Genomic DNA, 6,084 nt, shown 5'->3' with positions numbered 1-6,084 from the left:
GCTTGTTGCCGCTTCCAGAGACCCATCCCCTGCCCTCCCCCTTTGGTGCGCCAGGTCCAGAGGCTGTGCCAGAGCCAACAGCTCCAGAGGAGGAACTCAAAACCAGACTAATGGCCAGCAAGCCCTGCTTTCAGCTTTTTCTCCCCTCCTTTTCCACTGCCCTCCCCGAGAGCTGTGGCTGTGTGCGCTCACGGGGACAGGAGCATCCTGCAAAATCTGCCTTAAAATCACAGGAGGAGACCCGTTGGTGCCTTGGGCACCTCTCGCCTTCACTCCTGTATCTGGTGCCTGAGGTCTGGGCCATCCAGGCAGCTCCAAGCAGCAAAACCCTCGGGCTAGATGGAGAGATGGAGGCACGCAGGGCCAGGATTAACTCGGGTGAGAGCAAGGACCGAAGGCAGCTTCCATCCTGGTTGTGTCAGATTTTCCTCCCCATCACCTGCCATTAAAAACGAGAGCCTTGTATGTAGCTCTGCACCCCGCATGCCCCTCTGACCCTTCTGTTTTTTTAATCTGCACTGGTTAATGCGTTGTAAGGTCTTGTGGTCTGTGCTTTTGTTACTTCTGTCCCTGTACGAGCTGGAGAATATACTGGTGTGTTGTGAGGTGTCTGTTCAACCTGCCCTTTCTTCAGCACGCATTCTCGGGACATCTCCTACCCATCCTTTCCCACAGGGCATCCCTGCCACATCTCTGCTGTCCTGACCATATTTTAGGAAGCCCATATATGTGTGTCAGTGGGATCCAAGGTGCCCGTGGCACCCAGCAGCCCTGGGTCCCTGGGTCACCTGGCGCTCCTCCGCAGGCAGCTGGAGGAAAGCAGCCGCTGCCTTGTGGCTCCTTGTGCAAGCCTGGGAGTCTGAAGTCACAGCTGAAGCCAATGAAGCTCTTCAAATTGTATTTTTGACCTTAGTGCCCTGTGAGGAGGGCTTGGGGGGGGGTTAAATGAAAGAAATATCTTCTGCAGCCCAGCCATAGGAGAAGCAGCACTGCCTCAAACCCAGCCCATGCCCATGCTGCTAGGCAGAGCCCCCGGTAACTGCACCCACTGGGTGAATGGTTTCACAGCCAACTTTGTGGCTGTAAAACCTCTCTAGCTCATAAAGCGATTTAACAGCTTAAATCCCCACATTATGCTGATTTCCACCTGCCCTAAACCCTCAGCCTGCCCACGAAGGTCTCTGCCCTGGGAGGAGCCTGCGCTTGGGGCCGTGGGGGCTCGGTGCTGCACCGCTGGATCAGCCAGCAGCCAGGAGGGGCGGAGGTGCCTACAGAACCCTGCCTCACTCAACACCCCCAAATTTTTTTTATTTTTGTATTTTTTTTTTTCCCTGGAGGAGCCTCTTATCATTGAGAGCACTTAGAAGTGCGTTCATGGGCTGCCCAGGTTCGGTGGAAGGTGTACAGCCCACATCACGGACCAAAGCCCATTAACAGCCTCCCAAACCTGCTGGCATCATTGTTGTCCGGTCAAGGTCGTGCTCTCAGTCAACACAAGCCCTTGGCCAACAGGAGGCCAGCCTCTGCCACGGGAAAGGCGATGCAAGGCTCACCCCATGCTCTGTCTGCGTGTGTGGCTGGAAGGGTGAAGGTTGGAGCGGTCACTGGGAGGTGGGCACAGGAGGCCAAGCAGGAAGGCACGGTTGCGTAGGAAAAAAAAAAAAAAGACCTTGTACTCGTTTTTTCTAATGAAAAAAACCAAGTTTCTCCTGCCGACAGAGGCGGCGGCACGCTTGGCGCTGCAGGCAACCGCGCACCTTATGTAAGCGCACATCAAGTGCGGGACGTGCCCCGGCAGCGCGGCGCAAGGGCTGGCTGGGTCTGCCTTCCTAAATCTTTAGCTTCGGGGTGTTCAAAAGAGTTGTTGTCTTTTTTTTTTCTCCTCTTTTATTTTATTTATTTATTTTTTTTTTTTTACGGCCGGGTGAGACGCTGGGTTTAACTCTTCTTGCTCCAGCTGGAACGGATGTTTCCGTGGCATCTCAGGAAGCTTCAGGTGGCTTCCAGCCTGGCTTTGGGTGGTCACAGAGGAGCCACAAGTGCAAAGCAGAGCTGGGAGGACAGATCCAGCATCATCATCCCTCCATTTCTCACTTCTGCTGCCCCAGCTTTCATGCATATCCGTGCCCAGCATCATTTTCCAGGCGTTACCTCGGTTATTTCGGCTTTGGTAATTCTCATGCTGGCACCGTTCACTTCTTGTCAACTGGCTGTTGGAAATGGGAACATGCCAGAAAGCCCCAGCTCGCTTGCAAGTCCCCTGCCCCTTTTGGGCAGCTCTTTGGGGCATTTTCTTTTCAATCCCAGCTGCCTTTCGCCCCCCCGTGAGCACCATGTGCCCAACAGGGCCCTCAGCACCTGGCCGGCTCCCTCCCGCAGAGGCACTGCCCGCAGGTTTGCTGGCTGGGAAGCACAGTGGACTTTGCTCCTGGCCACGCCAGGGTTATCGCTGTGCTTTCGCATTCTCCCCCTGCACAACCACTTTTATGGTTTATTATTGCCTTTTTTTTTTTTTTTCCCCCTGCAAATGTTGCAATGCCCTTACTGCCTCAAGGACTCACTGGGCTTTGGGTGTCCCCATCCCCATCCTTACCCTCCCCAGGAGAGCAAAACCCATCCCTGCTGCCACAACTACCTTCACCAGGGGGACATTTTGCCAAATGCGACCTGCAGGACATGGCCTTGGTGTCTGACCCAACGGTGATGTGGCCCTGTGGCTCCCAGCTTTGCCTGCAGCACCCGAATCAGTGCTCGGAAAACAAGCTCGCCTCCAAACCCAGTGTTTGAAGAAGGAGATTTGTGCACCTGGTTATGTCCTGCCTGCAGCACCTGGGCCTCCTCAATGGAGGCCGTGCATCTCCCGAGTGCCTCCTCTTTCCTAAACATCCTTCCCAAAATCTCCTCCTCACTGCACCTTCCAGCTCCGGCTGCCAAGAGGAGCACAGCTCTTAGGCACATTGTTAGCAGCTAGGCTTAGTGTCCATTTTAGTAAGGAATGAAGCTTTTTTTTCTTTTCTTTTTTTTTTTTTGTACATTTTTAGTCATGGCGTGTGAGATGATCTGTTTACCAGAGCACGTTTCTGGGTGGCGTCAGTAGGATGACGTTTGGGATTTCCAGCGCGCCGCATGGGTGGCACTGGGTTTTTGGCATCCACGTTTCAGAACAGGACACGACACTTCTCCAGACCTGGGCTTTCCCAGCCTTTCACCAATCACAGAAGGAGAGATGACTTCTGGGGGCAATTATCCCTCCTAATTCCCTGAAATCCAGTGGCACGAAAACCAAATGAAGCCAAATATTTGCTTTCAGATGGGTGGATGTCTGAGCTGACGCCACGTGAGAGCGCCGGGGTGGAGGCTTGAATTTCCATTTAGTTAATGAACCAGAGGGGTCTGTGGCTGAAAGCAGGCACTTATTTCAGTGCAGAAATCAGGCCTGGAGCCGTTGGTGGTTAGGGTCCCATTTTGGGTTTAAAAAATGAGTACTTAAAGTCGCTGCTGGAAAGGGTGGAGAAGCCACACCTTGCAGAACTGGCCTCGTAAGAGCTTGTAAGATGTAGGTGAAGAAACTGGTAGAACTGAAATTTTTCTTTTTTTTTTTTTCCTTCTTCTTCTTTTGACATCTGCTCCTTGTAAGCAATTTATATTCCCCTAAAAATATTGTATCTGGAAGTAAAGTATTTGAATGTGTGTCTTAAAAGTATGGCTGTCCTTTCAAAATGTGAATTTCTGATCGTTGGTATACAAAAACGAACCAACAAAAAAAAAACAACACAAAACAAACCCATATTAGCACATTTTTGTAATGAATGTTTTATGAATGTTGTTCAAAAAAAAAAGTGTAGAATAAAACCAGTTTAAAAAGGAAGGGGACTGTGGTTTCCTAAAGAAATGCATCCCATCAGTGTCAGCGCACCAGGGTTGTATTATTATTATTAGTAGTAGTAGTAGTATTAGCATTAGTATTAGTATTAGTATTATTTCTTCCTTTTGGCAGGGGCTCAGGGCACAGTGAGGCCTCCTGGACATTAGCACTGCGCAGGGAGAGCTAAGCTGTGATGCCAATAGGAGCAGTTTTGGGGAGGGTGTTCAAGAAAGGGGGTGAGTGGAACCAAAAACATGGCTTTTAGCAAGGGTTCTAAAGTAAAATTTTTAAAAAAATAGTTACTGTAAAGTAACAATTTGTTTACGCTAGCTGCCTTAATTGACATCAGATGAAAGCTGACACACACGTTAATTTGATATGGCTCAGGCTTTCATTTTTCTTTCCATATGCATCTCAACCCTTTTTCAAGTCAGGGATATTTACTGCAAATAATACTCAAAAAACCCCCAGCGGGAGCTGATAAGAGGCAGTAAACAGGGATTCAAAGGCGGCAGCAGCAGCGCTCCTCCGCGTGCCATGCGTGCAGGGACAGGGCAAGCAGCATGCACACACGTAGAGATCCATTGGTGTGCTTCTGAGCCTGCCCGCTGGGAACCATTACTTCTAAAATTCAAAACTGGTGTTTTATATATATTAAATTTTAAATTATTTATTTTATATATTAAATACTAAGCATGTCAATGTCTTATATTCGTTTACTAGGAGCTACAAAATACGTACATATTTTAGACACACATGCGAATGGCATATGTACCTGCAGTCACTTTTGGTAGTATACACACAGTCACAGTCTGTGCGGTGCTGGACCCAAGATCCATTACCCCTCGATCACCTCAGCACCAAAGGGAGGCATAGGGACCAGAGCGAGTGGCTGGGTGGGTGAGCACAGCGTGCGTTTAGGGCACGCTCGCTTTATTTCAGCTTGGGTTTTGGGGGATTTCTTTAAAGCATAGCAGCAGGAGGCTGTATTGGAAACCACATACTATTGGCAGCAGGGAAAAACAAGGGAGGGGAAAAATATATGTACACACATATATATATACACACACTTAGATCTAAAGCAAGTACAACACAGGGGAGGAGGGAAAAAGAGCAAGAGGCTGTGCACGGCCGGGGGCAGCGACCATGGGATCGCCGCCCCTGCAGCGATGCTGAGCAGGAGGCTGGAGGGGCTGAGCCCCCAGCACTGCAGGACCAGAATCACACTGTGTGGGGCAGAAAGGCTGCCTGCTTCGTCGTGGCGACGCTTCGGGGTGTGCTTCTCTTGTGTTTTTGGCACATCAGCTGCCATAAGCTCACTGCAGGGTGGGTGCTCGGCGGTGGGCTGGGTGAGCGGGGCTCTGGCTGCTGGCTCCTGCTATTGTTGTGGCTCGCACCTCTTCCTCCGCTGCGCCGCTGGGTTGTAAATCTGTTATCGGCCCATCTGCGGCATTGTTCAGCCCTGGCGTACGTGGCCGGCGCCTCATCGCCCCCCAGCCTGCCCGTTGTTCCCGCAGCCTTCTCCCACCCATGCTGATACTTTCACCAAACCCGCTTGGAGCAGCCCAAACCCTTTTTCCCATCCCGCTGGGAAACCCTCCCTTCAGGTGTTCATAGACATTGGTGAGGTCCTCCCTGAGCCTCCTCCTCTCCAGGCCGAGCAGTCCCACCTCTCCCAGCCTCTCCTCACAGCAGAGGTTCTCCAGGCCCTTCGACATCTTGTGCTGGGCTCTCTCCAGTACGTCCATGTCTCTTTGTACTGGGGGGCCCAGGACCGGATCCAGCACCCCAGGTGTGGCCACACCAGTGCTGGGTGGAGGGGAAGGGTCACCTCCCTCGGCCTGTTGTCGATACTTTTCCCAGTGCAGCACAGGATACCCTTAGCCCTTGTGCTTCCAGGTGCCTGGGCTTGTTCCCCTCCATCTGCAGGACTCTGCACTTCTTGTTGGACTCCGTGAGGTTCCTGCAGCTGAGCACCGCTGCAATGCACCAACACCGCGATGCTACCACAAGGAACATGCTCTGAGCAACCTTTTTCTTCGAAAACCCCAGACCTGATGGCAGCCAAAATGCCAGAAACCCTACCCAGACAGCACCGACCCCTGTTTGATGAAGCAGTTGTTGTCAGGGAGGCTCGACGCCTGCTTTTTCACATGCTTGGCTCAGCAGGGGATTTATTCAGGGGAACGGAGCATGCAGCGTTAGCTTCTCATTAGTGT

This window comes from Anser anser (genome assembly GCF_964211835.1).
Source record: "Anser anser genome assembly, chromosome: 13".
Classification (NCBI taxonomy): domain Eukaryota; kingdom Metazoa; phylum Chordata; class Aves; order Anseriformes; family Anatidae; genus Anser; species Anser anser.
The sequence above is the reverse complement of the archived record's forward strand: the minus strand, read 5'-3'. Positions refer to the sequence as shown.